A 25,967-nucleotide genomic window follows, 5' to 3' on the forward strand; every position below is an offset into this window, starting at 1 on the left:
AGTCTTTGGCTTTGTGGCTCTCACCAGAGTAGCCAGTCTGCAATCCCAATAAGGGATTCTTCCAAGTCTAAGGACAAACCTCCTGTCCCCAAAAGGAAGAGACAAAAAAGCAAAGAACCCCCTAGTACTTTTCACCAAATAGTTTGGGTAACTCTCACTATTATTTTTTTTTGAGAGACCTATAGAGTGTGCCACTGGCAGCTTGCTCATCCACTGCATGGAGACAGTATCAAATTTAAATCTTTACTGAAGGCTGTGAAGAACAATATTGGCCTATCATCCTTGATACTTGCATGTGTGGATTGCACCAGTGTGGCTCTTCAACCACTCTGAAAGCCAACATGGAATGTGATTACACAGAAGTTTTTCCTTCTACTGCATCATCAGAGATGATCGTATGTGAATATGGCATCTTGATACGATGTGATATGAGGGTTGTGCAGCCCAGAGTGGCTGTGATTTTTTTCAGGAAATGTAACATCTGTTCCAGTTGTGCCAAGGAGTCTTGGCTTGCCTTGCACTTCAGGTGGATTGGGGGGCACTGGGGTTGGGATATGGAGTCCTATCTTTGATTCTACCATGTAAGAGATTGTCAGTAAGACTTTTCTTCCACCAGAGATGCAGTAGATATACAGGTAGCAGATTTTATAGCCTTCAGGTCCTTTCCAACTGGCAAGTCAAGTTGTTTCTATTATCTGTTAACACCCTATTCCATGGCTTGTTCAGGCATGCCTCATGATCATGATTTGTGCTTTCACCTTTCTTGGGCTTTTTTTTCTTGCCCAGTTTGGTGAAGTGCACCTAAAGTTGTTTATTAGAGCTTTTAAATGTTAGTCTTTTTTTGGAACACATCCAGAATCCCCTCAGATAGTTGGCTGTATAAATAAGTGCTCAAATGCAAAAAATCAGTTGAGTTTTGAATTTCCTTACCGAAAGCAAAAGAGCAGGACAAAAGGCTGTTCCGAGTACTTGCAGTCACTGGCCACAAATAGTATTTGTGTAACTTTTATGATTTGAGAAAACCTCTCAACCAATCTGTTGGTACGAGCAATACGCTGATTTTGCTTAGAACCTAATTTTTTAGCAGACTGCATAGCTTCTCCTTCTTCTGAGATATGAAGGTAGCTCATTGAGCTTTAAGCATCTCTCTGAGCAATGTTACCCAAGCAAAGAGATTTAGTAGTTGTTCTGCTATCCTCCTGACCTTGCTTGGTCTTTGGATAATGTTCTGTGTAAATACCCAGGCTGATTTGTACAAAGGGTGTATTTAGCAAAGTCAATAACTTTCTGCCAACTATCCCATTGCCATATTTTGGAACTAGATCAGTCAATAATTGTTTCACAAACTGTTTCTAAAGAATCTGTTCTGTTCCAGGGAGCCTTTAAGCAGTCCTTCCTACTGGGCGATCTCCACCTGTTGCTCTTCAGGTCATTGCTAAAATGGTTGTTCTTATTGTGTAGCTAATACCTTGTGCAAGCCAAATAAGTCATCATTTTGTGTCCACACCAAGATGTTCTTTCCCAGTGTTTTCAAAATGCTATGCATGTTCTCCACTGTATGTCAATGATTTGTTTGAAATTGCAGCCAGTATGCTGATAGTCCGCTAGTAATCCCCAGTCGTCAGCTCATCTGGAAGAGAACCGTTCTGCAGTTCGCTTGCCTATCTTAATCATTCCTAGGTTGCCTTAGACTTTGCATAAAGGCTCCTTTTTCCAAACTCGAGGAGATCTCTCCCTTTCCTCAAAGTATGGTCAGAGGCACAAAAAGCGAATCCAAGCTCCTTTTACTAAAGAGTTTGAATTTGGCTCCTGCTCTGACATTAGCTCTCTCCTTACCCACATGCCCTTTCCTATGCAGTGGCCCTGACTTGTCATGCCACTTAGAGCTTGCTGATGTGCAGGTCTTGTCAGCTAAGAAGTTCCTTGATTCTTCCTTTTCCAGGGATATTGAGAGCTGTGTACTAAACTCCACAGTCTCTGGAGTAGCACCCTGTCGTGTTTAATTAAAAGAGGGAATTGTTACAAAAAAAGATTAAAACTGGGAGTTGAAATAAAAATACCTTGTGTTTTGGTCTTTTGATGTATAAAACACCTGAAGTTTAAAGCAATCATATCTTATTTGCGTAGGTATGTTTTCCTTCTGGGTGAGTGTTGTCTTTCTGAATCTTGATTTATTTTTCAACATTTTTTTCAAATAGCACAAATAAAAAAAATATTTAAGTGGAATGGCTTTTGTATCGTATTAGTAAAGTATGTTAAGATCTGATCTAAAAATTTCATTTCCCAACTCAGTTACAGAAGGAAGAAGATAAGCATGTAGTAATGCTGAGAAAATAAATAATGAAGTACTTTTTTACTAACTTGTTAAAATTTTTTTTCCATTCAGATACCTCAAGAGACATATGCATCTGACAAGTCTCAGTCTCTACTGCAGTGAGTATAATACATCACACAGGAATTCCAGTCAGGCATACTGTAATTAAACAATTCCCTTATACCTCCATTTGTATGTTATTTTATTCAGAGTGTTCTATTGTGAAGCAGTTTTCTTGTTTGCTTAGTGAAGGATGTATATTTATGCCAGAGGTAATTCTGTGTTCAATATGGGTCAAACTGTACCTGAATTTCTTTTTATTGATGATATTATCTTTAATGGTATAAGGACATAAGCAACAGGAATGACAGTAAACTACTCAGGGAAAACCATTAGACAAATAAACAAAAGTTTGTAATTAAAAAAATAATTATTAGACCTTTTGTTCTTAGAAATTATGGAAGGATTTCAGTAGAAGATGGATTTATAAGAGAAATACAGAAATAAGTAATAAAAAATAGGAAGGGGCATTTTTTTAACTTAGAGAATGAATGTACAAACATAGCTAGCTCAACTTAGGAAATCTGGAAGTCCTAGTTACTGCGTATCCTTGTAAATTGGAGAAGTATGCCTCTAAAATAACTGCAGTTGTTTCCACAAATAATCGTAAGTACAAAATTGCATAAATAAATTCAAACTACTTCAGAAATTTTCTTAAGCTGAGCAGATTACAATTCTTTCTAAATAAGAAATTTTTATTGTATTATTAAATCCTAGGGGTTGGATAAACTGTCCATCATTTACTGAAAATATTTCTAAGCCTGTTTTTTCACTAAATGCTGCAGTAGAGGGACAGCAAAATAATTCTCTAGGTATGTTGTATTTTGTACAAAACTGAAAGTTGCTCTAGCTGTGGCAAAATCATTTGAGAAGCTGAGGATGAGTATCTGTATAGTTTTATTTAGAATCTGACTATATGTGGCCTTTATAACAGTTGTTTAGTTTTCATAGTTCTCTTGGAGTACAAGTTATGTTTTGCCCGCTGCTCCAGTTTCCAGTGGGCAGTTCCCCAGACAGAGTAGAAGGGCTGATTTTACTCCTGATCTTAATGAAGAGACTTCTGACTCGTATGTACAAGAAATGAGAAACGAGTACTGTGATGAGGATTAGAGGGGCCCTGCCTCCAGCCAGGGGGAGGAAAGGGACAACTGGGTTTACTGGACTGTGTGGATTCGGTGGCCTGGCACATCAGACCCACAGAAGTATAAGGCTCTAGTAGACACCGGTGCACAGTGTACCCTAATGCCATCGAGCTATATACGGGCAGAACCCATCTGTATTTCTGGGGTGACGGGGGGATCCCCACAGCTAACTGTATTGGAAGCCTGTGGGGGTGAAAAGCGGCACGGACTCCAGCAGACACGGCAACCAAAGACCTTTATTGCTTTTTGTTAGCATCTTTTATAGCAAGCAGAAGTACACACGCGCTACCTGCAGCTTGCAGATAGATTATAGCCTTGTGTTCACGCGCATCTATGCTCTAGCAGATTGGCCCGTTCTTCCTGATCATGCGAAATGCCTTCATGGCCTTTATCTTGTTTTTCTCCTTCCAGCTGCACATTCCTTTCTCCATTGTTTTCTGCTTAAGTGCCTTGTCATGCCAGGTGGTACAGTGTTTGCTCATTAAAATCAAACTCAGGAATGTCCGTTAGTGAGATTCCTATCCCCACATCTCCCCCTTTTTGTTTTACTAGAAACACTGCTGAAACCGATCTTTCAATCATTTTTCGCATACCTTGTAACAGACACGGCACACAAACCAGGATGCAAAGGAACATTACTAAGCATAGCCCTCCTAGCTTGGCTAGTCCTTTTAACCAGCCACTTAGACCCCATTTCCCGAATAATTTATCCAGCCAATCCCAGGGGTCTTCCACTCTTAGCTTCTGTACTCCTTCCTTCAACATCTGAATGCTGTGGTGAATTGATTCCGAATGATCAGATAGGTTCATACAACACATTCCCTCCAACTCTTCACACCCATGACCTTGCGCTAAAAGCAAAAAATCTATCGCTGCTCTATTTTGCAAAGTAGCATGTCGTATAGAATCTACATCCATTAGTAATCCTGTTAGTGCTTCAGAGGTTGCATTTGATTGTTTCGCTAGCCAACATCCTAATTTATTTAATGTGACCAAACTCTTTGCTGCTGCGACACCTGGAGCCAAGATTGCAACCGCAGCTATAGTGTTCTGGTTCCATAGGTCGACAGCATCATCACATTGTGAAGTGTAGGCATGTGCTCTGCGCTTACTGCGCGTCTTAGGGGTGCCCCTTCTGTGGTCTAGGATCATAGATGTGTTTGGCATTAGTAGAGTTAATCTTCCCAACGAACACGGCCCACCTTTAATATGAGAGGGAATGCCAGGCCAGGCCCGGTCTCCACATATTAAAAAGACCCCCCTGGGTAATCCTATAGGTGCATTAGATGATTTAGATATATTGCTGCTTGTGTGGTTACACCACAGTGATTCATTTTTATAGATTCCCAGGGTAGCGTTAACTGACCAGGCTCGGGAAACATTGGCCCCTGAATAATTGAAATACAAACACCAATCCATTTTTATGGACCCTAATAGCTCGAGTTCCTGAGGTTCTGTTGGCAAGTGATTAAGATGTGGTAGGCATCCATCCCAATTGTCAGTGGCGTGTCGTCCCCCCCTGCAGGCCTCCTTGAAAGGACTAATCAGGCCCAAGTCCCAATTATCTAAAGGAAGCCCCACTAGGCAGGTAGAAAAGGGGTTGCCAGGGGAAGATATCGACAGGCAGATGGAATCTTGTCCTGTCTGATTGGCCAGAGTTACCCAAACGTTTTCCTTCGGCTGTGAGGGTGCCCATAACGCAGCAACCGCACACAGTGATACTAGCCACAAGACACCCCCCCATACTGGCGTCATGGTTTGCATTCTCTTTTTGTTCTGTTTCCACCCAAATCGTTTGTCACACTGTCGTTTGGTACTTTCCCAGTCCGTTTCCCACACAGTCCACAGCTGGGGGACACCATGTGATCTCCCACACACTAGCTGTAGAATCTGTGGTTCGGCGCTCCCGGTGGTATGCCCTTTACACCTTGTGCACCTTCCCGCCCGGAACTGAGAGTGACAATACCGGTTTCTTTCGCAATTATCACATTTGCACAAAGTCCATGCATGATGTGTTGATCCGGGACACTGGAGGCAGGGAATTTCTGTCACCTCTCGATTATCCAGTTGATTGTTCTCTGCCGCCTGGTGTTCCCAGTCCACGGCTAATGGCAACCCACTTGGTCCCCTATATACCCTGGCACGGCCTGGCCCACTAGGTGGTTCCCCGAATATCGAATGAGATACTTTGTGTAAGTCCCAGTAATCTACTTCAAACCATTGATGCATCTGTGGGCTCCTTGGGCTCCTTGTCCAGATACGGTCGAACGCAGCGGGCAGGTATCCACCGGGGTCCACGATCTGTGGAAACACAAGCATATCCTCTCCCCCATGTTATAAGATCATAAGGGCCTTCCCATTGGCTATTTTCCAATGACTTGACCCACACCCGAGCCCTTTCTCCTATCGGAGAAGCTGAGTTACAAGATGTAAAGTGTCTCGCTATTACCGTGTTAGGGCTGTCAAATGCTGTCCTGTCTTCCCTTATTGTAAGATGATTTAACACATATATTGCTTTATGGAGGCAGGCTTGCGGTGATTCCCCTAGCATTCCCCCTTTTTGTTTTTGTAGTAGCTGCTTGAGAGTGAGATGAGCCCGCTCAACGATACCCTGGCTCTGAGGGGAATAAGGGATACCAGTGATATGTCGAATATTGTGCCAAAAAGGCCTGCGTTTTTGCACTTACATACCCGGGCCCATTGTCCATTTTGATCTGGTGTGGAACCCCTAGAGCAGCAAAGGCCCCTTTCCAGTGCCGTAAAATATCTTTGCTTTTTTCTCCGGTCTCTGCGGTCGCCCATAGAGCTCCGGAGAACGTATCGATGGAAACATGCACATATTTTTGTTTGCCAAATTCTCCGATGAGAGTAACATCGGATTGCCAAATCTGTAGGGCCTTTTCTCCTCGGGGATTTACCCCTGTTTGGGGTATGGGAACTAATTGCTGACAGTCAGGACACATTTGTACAATACTTCGTGCCGTGTCCCAAGTCAACCCAAATTGTCGACGCAGCATTCGGGCAGATTGATGGAAAAACTCGTGCGACAATCGGGCTTGTGTAGAAATGTCTGGTACAGGGACTGTCCATACGGGGGCAGCGAGACGATCAGCTCGCGCATTCCCTTCTGATATAAACCCTGGGAGAGAGGTATGACTCCTCACGTGGAGCACGTAATACGGGTTTACGCGGCGATTCAACAAGTCCCATACCTGTTTGAACATTAAAAACACAGGTTTGTTATCAACTTCTTTGAGCCAAGCCTTTTCCAAGTGCCTGACAACGTTGGCGACGTACTGAGAATCAGTAACCAAATTTAATGGGATCTCCCATTGGCGAAAGACCTGAATTACTGCGTATATTTCCACCAGCTGAGGACTTCCTACAACATGGTGAACTTGATGTTTCCATTCCCCTTTTTCGCACCACACTATAACTGCCTTACCTGTTCGTCCTGATCCATCGGTGAATAAGGTGGGTCCTTCGACAGGTACCTCCTTACTCATCGATTCGGGAATTATACTAATGTCTTCATTAAGGGAGAATAATTTGTGGGATGGATAGTGAATTAGAATTTGTCCCTTAAAGTTTTCCAGCGCTATCTGTAGTTCTAGGCTATTAGCCTCACACCAATTAAGGTGGTCTTTAGTCAGTGGGAGATAAATTGTTTTAAGATCTGTGCCCGTTAATTCCAAACATCGCGCACGTCCTTTTCGCACAAGCATCGAAAACATTTCCACCCTCGTCACTATCGTTTTTGGTGCTTGATGCGGCAGGAATACCCATTCAATGATGGCTAAGGGGTCCTGGGTACCCTTGCTGTCCCATTGGCCCAAGAGGCCCACTGCTTGTCGGGACTGATTTAGGACATACAAGTTAACTCCCAATCCTTCAATCACTCGTTGTGCTTGCCTTTCGGTAAGCACCTGTGATATTTTTCCTAGCGCTTGTTTGGCCTCTGTCGTTAATTCTCGTGGAGATGTCAACTCAGGATCACCCTTTAACAACTTGAACAGTGGGGTTAACATGTCATTATCTATTCCCAGCAATGGGCGTACCCAATTGATAGTCCCTACTAGTTTTTGCAAGTCATTCAGTGTTTTAATGTTAGATTGCAAGGTTATGGGTTGGGGCTGTATCGTATGTTCTAAAATCTTCCACCCCAAGTACTTCCACGGGGCTTGCACTTGCACCTTTTCAGGAGCTATTTGCAAGCCGTATGTCTTTAACCCCTGCAACATATCTTTCATAACTGTGACCAGTTCCTTTGGGTCTCGTCCGGCGATTACAATATCGTCCATGTAGTGATAACAAATTAAGTCAGGATATTTGTTTCTTATGGGCGACAACGCACGCGCAACATACATTTGACATATTGTGGGACTGTTTTTCATGCCCTGGGGCAACACCGTCCAATGATATCGCAACCTAGGCCCTTGATGGTTTACAACTGGGAGAGAGAAGGCAAATCTGGGAGCATCTTCCGGCGCTAAGGGAATCGTGAAAAAGCAGTCTTTCAAATTGATAATCACGATGTCCCATTGACGAGGTATCAATGTCGGTGAAGGCATACCTGGTTGCAATGTCCCCATATCCTGAATCACGGCATTTACTTGCCGTAAATCATGTAGAAGTCTCCATTTGCCACTTTTCTTTTTTATAACAAACACTGGGGTGTTCCAGGCGCTGGTGGTGGGAACCAGATGTCCTTGACTCACTTGCTCGTCCACTAACGTTCGCAACGCGTCGGCCTTTTCCTGTGATAGGGGCCACTGATCCACCCACACTGGCTGATCGGTGAGCCATGTGAGTCGAACGGTGGGCCGAGCGCCAGTGACCCCCGCTAAAAATGTTGATGCGAATCAGCAGTGCCAATCACTAGTCCCCAAGTGCTCAAGACATCTCGTCCCCACAGGTTTAACGGCGCAGGAACCACAAAAGGTCGAATAGTTGCAACCTGTCCTTCCGGGCTTACAATCTGTATTAATTTGGCACTCTGCCTGGACGTCGACAGGCCTCCAATTCCCACTAGCCCCGTGTTGACCGGGATGGTTTCCCATGATCCAGGCCACTTTGCAGTACTGATGATAGTAACGTCTGCCCCTGTATCTATCATTCCCTTCACTACCAGTTGTTCCGGTTTGCTTCCTTTATTCTTTAGAGTGCAGGTCAAAGTGGGCTGAGTTCTTTGGACAAGCTGAGTCCAAAAAATATTTGGTTCACCTGTGGACCCAAATCCACCAGCTCCCCGGGAAATAGGATCCCGATTACGAACCATACTCTTAAAAGGAACTAGCTGTGCAATCCTGCTTCCAGCTGGAATAAACACTGGAGGAGACAGGGTCCATAGCAACGCTTGCAGCTGTCCCGTATAATCAGAGTCGATAACCCCAGGTAACACAAACAAACCTTGCATAGTAGCACTGGACCTCCCCACCAATAGGGCTCTCAGCCCCTGGCCAAGGGGGCCTCTCACATTGAGGGGCACCCTGTGCACAGTCTGATCGTTTATAGAGAGATTGGTGGCTGTGGAGACATCCACTCCGGCACTGCCCATGGTTCTGGCCTTGAGGTGATCCAGGCCTGCTGAGACAGCGGTCTCATGGAGTTTTGGGGTTGGGGATTTTGGGGTGGCATTTGTGTCGGTGCGCGCCCCCACCTCGCGCTCGACTTCCCGTTTCCCGACGAGGGTCGACCGCGGAGATCGTACTTTGACCAACATTGATTAACATAGTGCCTCCCCTTGCGGCAGCGCGGGCAAATACCAGGGGGCTGCTGAATTCCTTCCGATCCTCCCTTCTGTACAGGATTCTCAGGACATTGCCGTTTAAAATGCCCCGAGTTTCCACAGCGGAAACACGCTTTGTTACCGGGACGCAAGGCAGCGGCTAAACAGGCTGCAAAAACCTCATTCTTATGTGTAATTGAACCCACACGATTGCACGCGTCAAGCATGTCTATTATGGTCGGATTTCGCAATGTCTGTAAGACTCTTTTACAGTCCTCATTGGCATTTTCTATAGCCAATTTCATAAGCAATGCCTCTTTGGCTTCAGGATTTTGTATTTGTTTTTGGATAGCTTCTTGGAGCTTGTCGATAAAATCCATATAAGGTTCGTTGGTCCCTTGCTTAATGCTAGTAAAAGATTTTACCGGTCGTCCTGTATCAGGGACCTTTACCATTGCTTGAAACGCAAGGTCTGCTGATTGTCTTAAAATTTCAGGCACCAGCCGTGCCTGCAGTTGCGGCGTATTGATAGGGTTCTCCCCCATTAACTGAGCGAGTCCCGCGGCCCGTAGCGGGTCTCCCGCTCGCCGCTCCAAGTTCTGTAAAGCTGCACGATCACAGAGCTCTCGCCAGTGGGCTTGCCAGAGCACTCTTTGTGTAGGGGAAAATATTAAATCAGCTAACGCTTTGGTATCGAAAGGGGTTAACAAGTGTCCCTTCACAATATTTTGCAATAGGCTCTGTGTAAAAGGCGCTCCCAATCCATATTGCATGATGGTCCGCCTTAACTCCTTAACCAAATCCCATTGAAGGGGCTGCCAACTGTTAGGACCTTGTTCACTAATTATGACAGGGTATGCCACAGTAGAAAGGTCTCCTTCTGCCAAGGCTTGTTGTCGAACGGCCTGCCAGTGAGCAGCCGGATCATAGTTTAAGGGTTCATTGTCGTGGCTTGAGACCCCTCTGCTCTGTTGTTTAGGAGACTGTCCGAGATCACTTGATATCGTCAGGGCCGAAAGAGCCTCGGTCAGAAATTTTTCCCCTCCCTCAGGCTGATCTGTCCCACTCGGACCGGGCAAAGGTTCCGAGGGAGCCTGGTCTGGAGTGGCCGGAGTCGGTGGATCAGGAGCAGTGGCTGCCACCACAGCTTGATGGGCAGTACGATTACACTTCAATTACTTTAACGTATCTGAGACTAAGCGCCATGTAGTAAGGACCGTTTTTGCAGTCTCATCTCCCCCGGTAGCTGCATCCCACAACAAGTTCCCCGCCTTATCCCAAGTTTCCTTCTGAAAAGCAGTAGCCGAATCAGGGGGAATTCCCTTTCGTTTTAGCCATGAAAGCAATAGGCGGAGGGTATGGTCATCATACTTAACTCCACGCTTTTCTAACAGTTTCTTAATAATACATAGTATAGATTTCTCCTCCTTAGTTAGTTGCGATCCCATTTTAAGTTTCCCAGCTGCTCACCTCTGCTCCGACGAGGCGATGATTCAAAGTTCCGGCTCCAGCTCTTTCCTGAGACTGCTCTGTCTCCCGCTGGCTGCGACTCGTTCAGCTGGCTCCCCACCGGTGCTCAGTTCCAGCATTTTCGCCCCACGTTGGGCGCCATTTGTGGGGGTGAAAAGCGGCACGGACTCCAGCAGACACGGCAACCAAAGACCTTTATTGCTCTTTGTTAGCACTTTTTATAGCAAGCAGAAGTGTACACGCGCTACCTGCAGCTTGCAGATAGGTTATAGCCTTGTGTTCACGCGCATCTATGCTCTAGCAGATTGGCCCGTTCTTCCTGATCATGCGAAATGCCTTCATGGCCTTTATCTTGTTTTTCTCCTTCCAGCTGCACATTCCTTTCTCCGTTATTTTCTGCTTAAGTGCCTTGTCATGCCAGGTGGTACAGTGTTTGCTCATTAAAATCAAACTCAGGAATGTCCGTTAGCGAGATTCCCATCCCCACAGAAGCCGAAGTAAGTCTAACTGGGAATGAGTGGCAGAAGCACCCCATTGTGACTGGCCCAGAGGCTCCGTGCATCCTTGGCATAGACTACCTCAGGAGAGGGTATTTCAAGGACCCAAAAGGGTACCGGTGGGCTTTTGGTATAGCTGCCTTGGAGATGGAGGAAATTAAACAGCTGTCCACCTTGCCTGGTCTCTCGGAGGACCCCTCTGTTGTGGGGTTGCTGAAGGTCGAAGACCAACAGGTGCCAATCGCTACCACCACGGTGCACCGGCGGCAATATCGCACCAACCGAGACTCCCTGATTCCCATTCATGAGCTGATTCGTCGACTGGAGAGCCAAGGAGTGATCAGCAAGACTCGTTCACCCTTTAACAGTCCCATATGGCCAGTGCGGAAGTCTAATGGAGAGTGGAGACTAACAGTAGACTATCGTGGCCTAAATGAAGTCACGCCGCCTAAATGAAGTCACGCCACCGCTGAGTGCTGCTGTGCCAGACGTGCTAGAACTTCAATACGAACTGGAGTCAAAGGCAGCCAAGTGGTATGCCACAATTGATATTGCTAATGCGTTTTTCTCAATCCCTTTGGCAGCAGAGTGCAGGCCACAGTTTGCTTTCACTTGGAGGGGCGTCCAGTACACCTGGAACCGACTGCCCCAGGGGTGGAAACGCAGCCCCACCATTTGCCATGGACTGATCCAGACTGCACTGGAACAAGGTGGAGCTCCAGAACACCTGCAATACATTGATGACATCATCGTGTGGGGCAACACAGCAGGAGAAGTTTTTGAAAAAGGGAAGGAAATAGTCCAAATCCTGCTGAAGGCTGGTTTTGCCATAAAACAAAGTAAGGTCAAGGGACCTGCACAGGAGATCCAATTTTTAGGAATAAAATGGCAAGATGGACGTTGTCAGATCCCAATGGATGTGATGCTCACATACCCAAGAGTTGGGCCACTGAAGAACATCAAAACAACCAGCAGGTGGATCAGGCTGCTAAGATTGAAGTGGCTCAGGTGGATCTGGACTGGCAACATAAGGGTGAATTATTTATAGCTCGGTGGGCCCATGACACCTCAGGTCACCAAGGAAGAGATGCAACATACAGATGGGCTCGTGATCGAGGGGTGGACTTGACCATGGACACTATTGCGCAGGTTATCCATGAATCATAGAATCATAGAATCATAGAATCATTGAGGTTGGAAAAGACCTCTAAGATCATCGAGTCCAACCGTCAACCCAACACCACCATGTCCACTAAACCATGTCCCTAAGTGCCTCATCTACTCGTCTTTTAAATACTTCCAGGGATGGGGACTCCACCACTTCCCTGGGGAGCCTGTTCCAATGTTTCACCACTCTTTCAGTAAAGAAATTTTTCCTTACATCCAATCTAAACCTCCCCTGCCGCAACTTGAGGCCATTTCCTCTCGTCCTGTCACTAGTTACTTGGGAGAAGAGACCAACACCCACCTCGCTACAACCTCCTTTCAGGTAGTTGTAGAGAGCGATGAGGTCTCCCCTCAGCCTCCTTTTCTCCAGGCTAAACAACCCTAGTTCCCTCAGCCGCTCCTCATAGGACTTGTTCTCCAGACCCCTCACCAGCCTCGTTGCCCTTCTCTGCACACGCTCCAGCACCTCAACATCCTTCTTGTAGTGAGGGGCCCAAAACTGAACACAGTATTCGAGGGGCGGCCTCACCAGGGCCGAGTACAGGGGCACGATCACTTCCCTACTCCTGCTGGCCACACTATTTCTGATACAGGCCAGGATGCCATTGGCCTTCTTGGCCGCCTGGGCACACTGCTGGCTCATGTTCAGCCGGCTGTCGACCAGCACCCCCAGGTCCTTCTCTGCTGGGCAGCTTTCCAGCCACTCTTCCCCAAGCCTGTAGCGCTGCATGGGGTTGTTGTGGCCAAAGTGCAGGACCCGGCACTTGGCCTTGTTGAACCTCATACAATTGGTCTGGGCCCATCGATCCAGCCTGTCCAGGTCCCTCTGCAGAGCCTTCCTACCCTCGCGCAGATCAACACTCCCGCCCAACTTGGTGTCGTCTGCAAACTTACTGAGGGTGCACTCAATCCCCTCATCCAGGTCATCGATAAAGATATTAAACAAGACCGGCCCCAGTACTGAGCCCTGGGGAACACCGCTCGTGACCGGCCACCAACTGGATTTGACTCCATTCACCACAACTCTCTGGGCCCGGCCGTCCGGACAGTTTTTGACCCAGTGCAGAGTACACCTGTCTAAGCCGTGAGCCGCCAGCTTCTCTAAGAGAATGCTGTGGGAGACAGTGTCAAAGGCCTTACTGAAGTCCAGGTAGACCACATCCACAGCCTTTCCCTCATCCACTAGGCGGGTCACCTGGTCATAGAAGGAGATCAGGTTGGTCAGGCAGGACCTGCCTTTCATGAATCCGTGCTGGCTAGGCCGGATCCCCTGGTTGTCCCGCTCATGCCTTGTGAGCGCCCTCAAGATGAACCGCTCCATAATCTTCCCCGGCACCGAGGTCAGGCTGACAGGCCTGTAGTTCCCTGGATCCTCCTTCCGGCCCTTCTTGTGGATGGGCGTCACATTGGCAAGCCTCCAGTCGTCCGGGACCTCCCCCGTCAACCAGGACCGCTGATAAATGATGGAAAGCGGCTTGGCGAGCACCTCCGCCAGCTCCCTCAGCACTCTCAGGTGGATCCCATCCGGCCCCATAGACTTGTGAGCGTCCAGGTGGCGTAGCAGGTCATTGACTGCTTCCTCTTGGATTATGGGGGGTTTATCCTGCTCGCCGTCCCTGTCTTCCAGCTCAGGGGGCCGAGTACCCTGAGGATAACTGGTCTGCCTGTTAAAGACTGAGGCAAAGAAGGCATTAAGTACCTCAGCCTTCTCCTCATCCTCGGTGACAATGTTCCCCCCCACATCCAATAAGGGATGGAGATTTTCCTTGGCTCTCTTCTTGTCATTAATATATTTGTAAAAACATTTTTTGTTGTCTTTAACGACAGCGGCCAGATTGCGTTCTAGCTGGGCTTTTGCCTTTCTCATTTCTTCTCTGCACGACCTAACGAGATCCCTGTACTCTTCTTGAGTCGCCTGCCCCTTCTTCCACAAGCGGTAAACTCTCCTTTTTTTCCTGAGTCCCAGCAAGAGCTCCCCGTTCAGCCAGGCCGGTCGTCTTCCCCGCCCGTTCTTCTTACGGCGTACAGGGACAGCCTGCTCCTGTGCCTTTAAGACTTCCTTCTTGAAGAACGTCCAGCCTTCCTGGACCCCTTTGCCCTTCAGGACCGTCTCCCACAGGACTCTCTCAACCAGCGTCCTGAACAGGCCAACGTCTGCCCTCCGGAAGTCCATGGTTGTGGTTTTGCTGCCCCCCCTCCTTACTTCACCAAGAAGCGAGAATTCTATCATTTCATGGTCGCTAAGCCCAAGACGGCCTCCGACCACCACATCTCCCACCAGTCCTTCTCTGTTAGTAAACAGCAGGTCAAGCGAGGCACCTCCCCTGGTAGGCTCAGTTACCAGCTGCGTCAGGAAGTTGTCTTCCTGTGAAGAAGTGAAACATGTGAAACATGCGCTGCAATCAAGCAAGCCAAGCGGTTAAAGCCTCTCTGGTATGGAGGATGATGGTTGAAATATAAATATGGGGAGGCCTGGCAGATCGATTATATCACACTCCCACAAACCCGCCAAGGCAAGCGCCACGTGCTTACAATGGTGGAGGCAACCACCGGATGGCTGGAAACATATCCCGTGCCCCATGCCACTGCCCGGAACACTATCCTGGGCCTTGAAAAGCAAGTCCTATGGCGACATGGCACCCCAGAAAGAATTGAGTCAGACAACGGGACTCATTTCCGAAACAACCTCATAGACACCTGGGCCAAAGAGCATGGCATTGAGTGGGTGTATCACATCCCCTATCATGCACCAGCCTCCGGGAAAATTGAACGATACAATGGACTGTTAAAGACTACACTGAGAGCAATGGGTGGCGGGACATTCAAACATTGGGATACGCATTTAGCAAAGGCCACCTGGTTAGTCAACACGAGGGGATCTGCCAATCGAGCTGGCCCTGCCCAGTCAGAACTTTTACGTACTGTAGATGGGAATAAAGTCCCTGTAGTGCACATAAAAAATATGCTGGGGAAGACAGTCTGGGTTATTCCTGCCTCGGGCAAAGGCAAACCCATCCGTGGGATTGCTTTTGCTCAAGGACCTGGGTGCACTTGGTGGATAATGCGGGAGGATGGGGAAGTCCGATGTGTACCTCAAGGGGATTTGATTTTGGGTGAGAATAGCCAACGATCTGAATTATGTGATGTTAAGTACTAATTATAGTTATAATAGTTATACTAATAATACTAATAATATTATATGCCATACTAATGTTATTACAGTAAGAATCACCCAGACTAATGAAGAATAACTTCAGTGAAACCAAGCAAAGCACAGTGATGATGGTACCAGAACTGACTTCAACATGAAACAATCCAACACCACATACCATCTCCATTTTTCCTGCCCTGGAAGATTATTATGACAGATGGAGCCCAAAGTCATGGACTAAATGAACTCACCAAATGTTTTAGAGGGATGGCCCACATACTAAGGGAATGATATCTCTGTGTGTGTGTGTGTGTATATATATATTAAAAAAAAAAAAAGGGGGGGTGGTGATTAATGAAAATGTACTGGAAAATATGAGACTTGAGCATGACGCAGATGGTATAGAATAAGGGGTGGATATTGTCCTGGTTTCGGCAGGGACATAGTTAATTTCCTTCCTAGCAGCTGGTACAGTGCTGTGTTTTGGATTTAGGATGAGAACAAAGTTGATAACGCACCCATGTTTTAGTTGTTGCTAGGTAATGCTTACACTAGCCAAGGACTTTTCAGCTTCCCATGCTCTACTGACTGAGAAGGCTGGAGGCATACAAGAAGCTGGGAGGGGGGCACAGCCAAACTGGCCAAAGAAACATTCCATACCATGTGACATGATGCTCAGTACATAAACTGGGGAAAGCTGGCCGGGGGGGCCGCTGCTCGGGGACTGGCTGGGCATCGGTCGGCGGGTGGTGAGCAATTGTACTGTGCATCACTTGTTTTGTGTATTATTATTATTATCATATTATTATTATTATTATCATGTTATTTCAATTATTAAACTGTTTTTATCTCAACCCATGAGTTTTTCTCACTTCTGCTCTTCCAATTCTCTCCCCCATCCCACCGGGGGTGGGGGGATTGAGCGAGCGGCTGTGCGGTGCTCAGTTACCGACTGATGTTAAACCACGACAGTTTGTTGTATTTTGTACAAAACTGAAAGTTGCTCTAGCTGTGGAAAAATCATTTGAGAAGCTGAAGATGAGTATCTGTATAGTTTTATTTAGAATCTGACTATATGTGGCCTTTATAACAGTTGTTTAGTTTTCATAGTTGTCTTGGAGTACAAGTTATGTTTTTGTAAGTATTCTGTTAGGATTGTTTGAAGAAATAACTCTTTTCCCAAGCCAGTGGTATATTTCCAGCTTAAAATTATTTAATTCCTGTGGAATTTTCTGATGAAAGTTACAGGCCACATGGTACATGGTGCCATATGGATGTATAAGGTAAGCATGGATGTAACAGTCATTGAGGGTTCCTACATGCTTCTTACTAACGTATCCAAGAATCAAAGATGTCTGTAAGAAAGGAGAAAAAAAAAATGCTACTGATCCTTCCCCAGATCTGTCTGTCCCCTGCTGCTACTTCAGTTGTACTTCTGTTCATCTGTGCTCCCAGCAGTGCAGGACTGCCCCATCTGTTTTGCTGGCTCCCTGTTTGAGCAAATTTTTGCTAACCCAATAGAAAACCATTCACTTTATTTCTGGTTAGTTTTCATTAAGCTGTGCATCAAATCAGTTTCCCAGGGAGTCCCATGAATGTCAAAACAGGGTTATGGGAGAAGAGGGTGTGGGACCAGCCCTTTTCAGAGGCAGTAAATTATTGGATTGTATTAGCTATATTGTCTAATTATATTGTAATTACAGAGGGCAGGGGATAGGTCTCATCCTCTGGAATGGGTGGCAATTCCATCTGCTGATAGTCTTTGAAAACACAGGGCTCTACATCACAGTTAAGAAATGTGACAAAATAGCCCTGGAATATAATTTGGTGACTAACAGAGCCTAACTAGAAAACTTATTGTCAGTTCCACTTAGGGAACATGAATATAGTCATTTTTAAGAAGGTTTGAAACTTAAGCCTTAATCAGGAAGTGAGGCCATTTTATTAGAGATGATGAGAGCTTTCAGAAGTGAAATTCAGTGACAGTATGACTGAAATATTTGTTTACTCTCCTAGATTTAGATATCAAAGTGACTGGATTTCAGAAAGAATCAGAAGAGAAGGTTAGTGTATTTTTACAACTGAGTGTATATAAAATATAATTTAATTGAATTAGCATTAGAGAATATTTTACTGGAAAATACCAGGTTCTTTTGTTTTAAAAAGCAGGCACATAGCTGTTGAAACCAACACTGAGCGTATTAGTTGAAAACAACTTAAGAGCTAACCTTTATTCAGTTTTCTGCTTTTTGAGTAGGAACTACAGTTATTAAGCTTGCAGGGTACAAGGGTAGAAGCATAGCAGTAACAGTGAAGTATGAAAGACATCACCATGACACAGAATCTATAAGGACTGTGACTTAAGCTAAAGTAGTGAAGACTTTTAGTAGCTTAAAACACATTTCCCACCAATGAAAATTATGGGAGAGGCATTAGGAAGGTCTTTGAGGAGGAACAGAGTATCTGACTGTCCTGTTTGGAACTAATGACTCACTTGTGGCCAAAAATAGGTAGTACCAGTCCTTTGTTACATCTCTTTGGTAATCCTAAAGCTGCTCATGAGTGACAGGTTTCACTGCTGATCAGGAAAAAGTGAGGGAATAGCTTTGGAGCTGCCTTTTCCCCTATTTGTCAGCTCCTTTCTCGGTGATTTTGAATCGGGGATGATTCCACTCCAGTGTGAACCTGTCTAATTGCAAGGTACTGCCCATTTTCCTTGACAGGTGTTTCTGCTGCTTCCTTTGGGCCAGCACTAGCACTTGTTTTATCCCCAGCCAGTTTTGGGGAACAACTGTCAGATGCTGTTCAATTTTTTTCAGTTGGCTTAGTTTTCAGCCAGGTTATCTTTTCAAGCCAGCTCCCCAGAAGATTAGATAAGTGCCAATGCAGTGCAAGAGAGGATGTGGAAATGCATAGCTGAAGGCAAGTGGAAGGACGGGGACTGTACCAAGACTAATTTAGATAAGCTTAATGCAATCTGAATGTTACAAATGTAGCTCACAAACAATACTGATTATTTTAGTAATTATCTGCTTGCAAGCACTGCTTTTGCACGTAAAAGAAAGAAAACCTTGGAGGGAAGGAAGAGGGAATTCCCTAAAAGCTTTCAGAAAACACAGTAGCAAAAATTCAACAATATATCAATGTGAAACATCCAACCCAGAAATATATTGAGCAAGAGTTTAAGGTTCTGCAGCCACTGACATAAACATCCAGTGGTCAAATGTTCCCTTGATTCCCTTCCACTTCCCCTCTCCCCTTTTTCCTTCCAGCACTCTCTCCAACCTTGGTCTGAAGTCAGTGAAGTCCAAGCAGCAGTGAAGGACTTGAGCAGATTTCTCTGGTTAGCAGAGGAAGCGCTGGCAGCATTTCATGAAGGGGTTCTTGGCCTTTGCCTCTGTATCATCTGTCTGTATGCTGTTGTCTGCAACCATGATGTTACTTGTGTCTGCTCTGATACCTCTGTATTGTTATCTGCTTTTGTTGCCCCTCCGAGGCACAGTGCCCTCTTTGTGCTTTTTGATTTTTAGTCTCAGTTCATCCCTGACCAGTTCATTGCTTTCAGGTCCATGGATGTTGGACAAAGAAACTCTCATTGAAATTTGCTCTGTTGCTGTTTCTGCAGCAAAAAGTAACTGCTATTACCAACTCCTATTGCAATGTCACGGACAGTCGTGAGGATTTCTGCAGCACTGGTGACATGAACTGCATGGGTCCTAGAGAAATGAGAGGATCTTACTGGGTGTGTGAGCCAGCACAGGCAGGACGCAGGAACAACCACAAAACCACAGATGAAATGCAAAGAGTAAATTTATTTTTGTTACCTTGCCAACCAGGGGATCCCTGAAGCAGCACCTGGGCAGAGGCACACAAGCGGGGATGCAGGCACTGCAGAGCTCGGTCCTTGCTAGAGGATCACCGAACCTGCTGTTTTCACCTGTATATCAGGGATTCACACAGGCGTAGTTTACCATGGTGCTTTGATCTTTCCCACAGCAGGGCAGGAATCTCAAGCACATTCGATATGGTGCCTCTAAGTCTATCACAGGCCTATGTTATCTAAACACAGATGTTCTACTTGTCCAACACACAAGACTAAACAATGATTAGTATGATATATGTGTTTTTCGACACCTCAGCTGCAAGTCACTTGAGCATGTTTAGAATCCTCCTCACCAATCTTCCATTATTTTCCCACACTGGGTACATGTAATGCTTGCTGCCATCTGCATATTCTTAGGAAACCTCCATTTAACTTACCAGTTCCAGTATTTCTTCTCTGACATTCCAGTGTGGAGCAATTTACATCAATATGCAGAATAATTATCTGCTAAAATAACCTGCTTAATGCAGAGACCATAGCATTATGACTGTTTTATCTAGTGCCATAGGTTTGTACCTATAAAAAAAAAGTTAGAATTCCATATAAATCAATTTTATTTTTCTCTTTTAAGGGAGCCTGATTAAGGTTAATGTTGGGAAAAAAACAGTACTTGCTAAAATTCACCAAAGACAATTTTGAGACCAGTATGGCAAATTGTACATATCTTGTAGCAAATATGATTACATGGTCAACTATCCCTTGTCTCAGAACAAAGAAAAAACCTGAAATCCCCATGGCTATTAATTTTTGAAAAATATACAACTACCAATATACAACTATAATACCAAGTTGATTAAATGAAACATTCCCATTGTGCAGAATTGGTTAAATATAACAAAGTCTAAATGCCTTGAAACAAAGATTACCTGTGATTAATAGCCTCTGGAGAATAGACAGATCAAGTGCATTGAGAAGATCTCCAGAGAGGATATTTTAGGAGCCTGGAGTAAGAAGGTTGGAATTAATCACTACAGTGAATTATACTTTTTGCATATTGGCTGATGTTGGCACTGCCAAGATCTGAGTGCTGCAGGAAGACCTCTTGTGAGAGGAACCTATGGCTATTACAGGCTTCCATGTACTGATTTGAAGAAAGGGCACGACAGACACCTTGACAACCAGCAGTGAGTCATTGGGCATGTTAGTTTTGTGTATCTATTCCTGAAAATACAAGAGGAATTCATTAATTAACATAATCTCTGCATAGAAATCCTGACACCATAAAATGAGTCTTGCTGGGTTTTCTTGATTTTGATGAAGTAGCAGCTCTGATTTCTATTGTGGTTAGTCTGTCAATAGTGGGGCCAATACTGTTCAACATCTTCATTAATGACCTGAGAAATGGAACAGAGTGCACCCTCAGCAGGTTCAGAGATGGTACTGGGAGGAGTGACTAATACACCAGATAGTTGTGTTGCCATTCAGAGGGACTTGGACAGGCTGGAGAACCAGGCAGAGAGGAATCTCATGAAGTTCAACAAGGGGAAATACAAAGTCCTGCATCTGGGGAGGAATAACCCCAGGCACCAGTACATGCTGGGGACCAACTGGCTGGAAAGTAGCTCTGCAGAGAAGGACCCGGGGATCCTGGTGGACAATAAGCTGGCCACGAACCAGCAATACACCCTTGCGGCAAAGGCAGTGAACAATATCCTGGGCTGCATTAGGAAGAGTGTTGCCAGCAGGTCAAGGGAGGTGATCCTTCCTCTACTCAGCACTGGTAAGGCCACCTCTAGAGTACTGTGTCCAGTTCTGGGTCCTCAGTACAAGAAAGATATGGACATACTGGAGCGAGTCCAGCACAGGGCCACAAAGATGAATGAGGGACTGGAGCATATTTCGTATGAGGACAGGCTGAGAGAGCTGGGACTATTCAGCCTGGAGAAGAGAAGGCTCAGGGGGATCTTACTGATGTGTATAAATACCTGACAGGAAGGAATGAAGATGAGGGAGCCAGACTTCTCAGTAGTGCCCACTGATAGGACAAGAGGAAATGGGCACAAATTAAAAAGAAATAAATCCCATCTGAACACAAGACAACACTTTTCAACTGTGAGGGTGGTCAAACACTGGAACAGGTTGCCCAGAGAGGTTGTGGAGTCTCCACCTGTGTAGATACTCAAAACCTGACTGGACATGGTCCTGGGCAACCTGCTGCAGCTGACACTGCTTGAGCAGTGAGGTTGGACTAGATGATCTCAAGAGGTCCCTTCCAACCTCAACTGTTCTGTGATTCTCTTTGTGCATCTCTCATGTCCCAGTATATTGCAATAATCTTCAGTTCAACATTCTCACAAAAGCCTTAACTCTTTTATAGTGATTCTCTTGTATGTATGTTTTGAAAGGCTGAACTCTGCTATTGTTTGACTCGGAGCTAGCAGATACAGGAGTCCACTTAACATTTCCACTCCACCTTCATTATTTATGCTTCAGTATTATTCAGTCCACTTTTATCTTTTGTAACATTCGCAAGACACAATCTGTGACACCAAATAGCCACCAATTTCTCGACAACTTTTTAATTGTTCTCAAACACAGAAAAAAAATCCTTTCATGGCAAGATTCACAAAGGTGATGTGAATGCACTGCCATCTGCTGGAACTGACGGGCCAGATTTAAGCTTGCTCATGTCGTGTACAGGGAGAGTTAGACATCTAAGGCTTGGCTAAGCCTGGCTCGCTCACTGGCTTTCAGTGCAGTGAGTTTATTAACCCACAGTTTTTATATCCACAGTCAAGTAAGGTGCTTTTTTTTTAGATGAGACCTCTGCTTGACTTCCCTGTCCTTCTGCTTCCTCCGGTGCAAGGTTCTGAATTGGCTGAGGCTGGAGTTGACTGTGGCCATGCTCAGCTGTTACCCAGTGTGCGCTTCCTGGATAAGATGGGGAGACAAGAGATTCTGGGCTGATGCTAGAAGGTCAGCAGGATTTGTGCCTGGATTAAGGAGCACCTTGATTTGTATTTGTACTGGGAATTATTGAGACATGAGGATAGTGGGATTTGAACCAAGGCTTTCGAAGTAGTGTGCTCATGCTCAGTGGAAGAGATTCACAGATGCCATGAGATGATTGGCATTCAAACCCTAAAAAGAATTAACAACTTAATGCCAAAGAGATACCTTTTTCTCTTTGATATTCTTACATAGGAACCTCTTTTTGAAATGAGTTGCTTGAAGCATAGCTCTTTTGGTGAAGGATGGCCCTGAACCTGCATTTACCACAATGTCGATATTTTACTGCTGAGCTACTGACTGAGGGGGAATCCTGCTCCTCCTTTGAGTGAAATGTGTATTCAGACCATATTTACCAGACTGGGGTCCACAAGAAAGAAAATTCCCTGTTTCAGAATCTGCTGATGCTTCAGTTCAATTCCCAGCTGGCTCAGCCATGCTCCTTCAGCAGCTCCACTGTTCCTTTTCAACAGACAATTGGAGGTATAGGGACCTTAGGCATTTGGGGCTTTAAGTGTCTTTATGGATAAGTGGCAGCTGAGGATGGGTTTTGGGGAGGGGAAGTTTGGACTTTTGTTATGTTCTGCAGATTTTAATTACGTGTAGAGCAAGTCCCACAGGATTTTGCCAGCAGAAATGAATGCTAAAGAAATTTAGGCACCTGTAGTTGGATGGGGGTTTTGTGAACACCAGTCACATTTAAGTGTTGGATTTCAGTTGCCATTTGAGTGTTTAGGATCTTGCAAAATGAACCATTTATGCCTGCCTGATCCTTCTCCATTAATATAAATGTAAGTTTCACCTGCCCTTCAACAGGCGCACCAAGCCTTATTTGTAGGAAATTTATAATGTACATACATGCTGTTTATACCACAGTTCTTCAAGTACAGAACGTTATGCCAGTGTTTTTTTCCCAGTTGTTTAAAGTCTGCACAAATTATAGAAGTGGTCTAAAAAGAAACTGTAATTAGATACAGCAAAGTAAAAAGTAGTCAGTACTTAAAAAGGAACAATTAGCTGCACAAGTACAAGATGGGAAACAGCAGACTGGGGAATAATTTTTCAACAAAGGATCAGGGATTTATAATGGCTTACAAACTGAACGTGAGTCAATGCTGTCAGATTTCTGCCCTTTCTGTTTTATTGTGTATGAGCTTTATCAAAATTATGTTATCAGTGGTTAAAGGATTCTTGCACTGTGCCGTATTGCCACTTGCTGGCAGGAAGAGTCTCAAAACGTATTGAAAGAAATTATCTTAAGATCCATTATTACTAAGCAACACCACTATTATATATACACTTTATATAGAAAAAATATTTTAGGCCTGCTGAGGCATCTGATTTTCTCCTGCAGAAGCATTTGAAACAGATATAGGAAAAAAAATGAAATTAATTGGTATAAAAGTGTGTGCATCTGTTGAAAGCAGCTCAAAGTGATTAGAAAAACAACAGCAGTATTACTTTTCCAGAACAGTTATGGTTTTGTGGTTCTGTACTCAGTGTGGAAACTCAAATGTGCAGCCTCCAAAGATACTCCTAAGGTTTTGAACTGAAGCTTGTGAGGCACAAATGCCTCACAAATCCCATACCTGTGTGGGATCCACATAAACACGTAATCAAAACTCAGAGTATATTGTGTTTTACTAACTATGCTTTTTATATTGTTGTGAATATGTCCAGTTTCATTGTTTCTGTGTGACAGAAATTTTTAATGCCTTTCTTTTAAAGCCTTTTAACACCTTCAGATCATTGGCAATGGCATAGTATCTTTGACTTTATAACAGATTTAGTCTCTCTTATTCTGGATTTTCACTGCTAGGGAAGTCAACAGCTGAAGTGTTCTACTTTTGAAACTGAGACCTCAGTCTAACCCTTGTTAAGAAATTGTATGAATTCTTAGGGAAGGCTTACAAGTCTTGTAGTTTATGCAAAAAATGCAAATAAAATATATGTATGCATACGGATGACTTGTAAAGTGAATGTTAATTGCATGCTGCTTAGAAAGAGTTGTTCTATTCCTTTTTGTAAACATTTTTTTTTTAATGTTTAGATTTCACAGAAATTAAGTCATGAAGATCTCTCTCCAGAAATAAGCTTGTGTCTAGATGCCTTTCTGAAGGAGATAATAACAGTTCCAAAGGAACAGACACTACAAGTTATATTTCCGCATGTTTTAGAAGATTGCCAGAGAACCTCCATGACCATTATTGACACAGATAACAGAGTAAAAGAACATTCCCCTAATAATGATACAGATCTTTCACTGACATCCCTAGGGAAGATTTTAATGGAAGCATTCACTGAACAGAGTATAGAGACTGGTGAATTTGAAATCAGTGATTTGTTGAGATCCCTCAGTGATTCTGAGAGTCTTAAAATGATAAACCCATTGCATGACATGTTAGAGTGTCAGGGTCATGCCTTTTCCATTGATCTATCAGCAGATGAGAGCAGTGATGCCCTGCCAGTAGAGCTTGTGACAGCTCTGAATTTCTTGTCAGGATCTGTAGTACAGTCTGTTACTCCTGCAGTGCCGAACGAGAGACAGCTTAACACTGAGGGAGAGCAGTTAGATTCAGAACCCAGTATTCCCCAGTTAGATGATGACTGTACACAAACAACAAACATGTTTGAGCCTCAGCTTCCTACAATTCAGGTGGAAGAAGTAAAAGCCTTAACAGGATCTAACTTGCAGAGGACAACAAATGAGCAAGTACATACACAGTTTAATTAGTATTTGAAAACTTATGTTTATCATAAAATATTTTATAGAATAGTCAAATTACTTGGAGATGTGAATCTTACTAGAGAATAAACTGGCATCAGTAATTTATGTTTAATACATTTTAATTGTTTTTGTTTTAAAAGTCCAGTAGTATTTTTCTGTTTTGATATATCCATGTTATGAAAATGGCTGAGCATGCTGGGATGGGAAATCCTAGTAAAGTTAAATCAGTGACTGACGTGGAAATCTAGAATCAGCATGGGAGTTTCAAAAACTCCTGGTCCCTCTGTATATCTTCTTTGTCTCACATTGCCTCCAAGGAACGTTCCAAAACACTATTCTGTTATTTCACTGTAGCACACTGGCACATACCAGCCAATTTCAACTCTAGTTTCCTACCCCATCCTGTTCTGTTTTTTCTCCAGACTATAGTGTGCTGTGTTCTGCTTTCATAGCTCCTACTGCTGTAGCGTACAAATGCTTTGCAAGTATTACAAAAAGAATTATAGCCATGTCTTTCCTGTAGACTAGCGAGATTACTTACAGGGATTTACAGCTGTCCAGGTCTCTGGCTGCAGGGAGTGCCTGAGCCTGTCAGCTGTACCAGAGGGCAGCAGAGACAACACCTGTGTGCGGTGTGACCAGGTGGATGATCTGCTCAGCCTGGTGGCAGAGCTGAAGGAGGAGGTGGAAAGGTTGAGGAGTATCCGGGAGTGTGAGAGGGAGATAGATTGGTGGAGCCGCACCCTACCATCCCTGAGGCAGAGGCAGCAGAAGGAGGCTCCGCGAGAAGCAGAGGATCCCCTGCCTTCTTGCCACCAGGTAGAAAGAGGGGACCTAAGCGACGGGGGGGAATGGAAACAGGTCCCTGCTCGGTGTGC

At 44.8% G+C, this 25,967-nt stretch overlaps 1 pseudogene; it reads left to right on the forward strand.

Annotated features, from left to right (window-relative positions):
- Positions 1-25,967, forward strand: part of LOC143172223 (uncharacterized) — a 67,990-nt pseudogene that overhangs the window by 5,111 nt on the left and 36,912 nt on the right.

This window comes from Aptenodytes patagonicus, chromosome W, assembly GCF_965638725.1.
Source record: "Aptenodytes patagonicus chromosome W, bAptPat1.pri.cur, whole genome shotgun sequence".
Classification (NCBI taxonomy): Eukaryota; Metazoa; Chordata; class Aves; order Sphenisciformes; family Spheniscidae; genus Aptenodytes; species Aptenodytes patagonicus.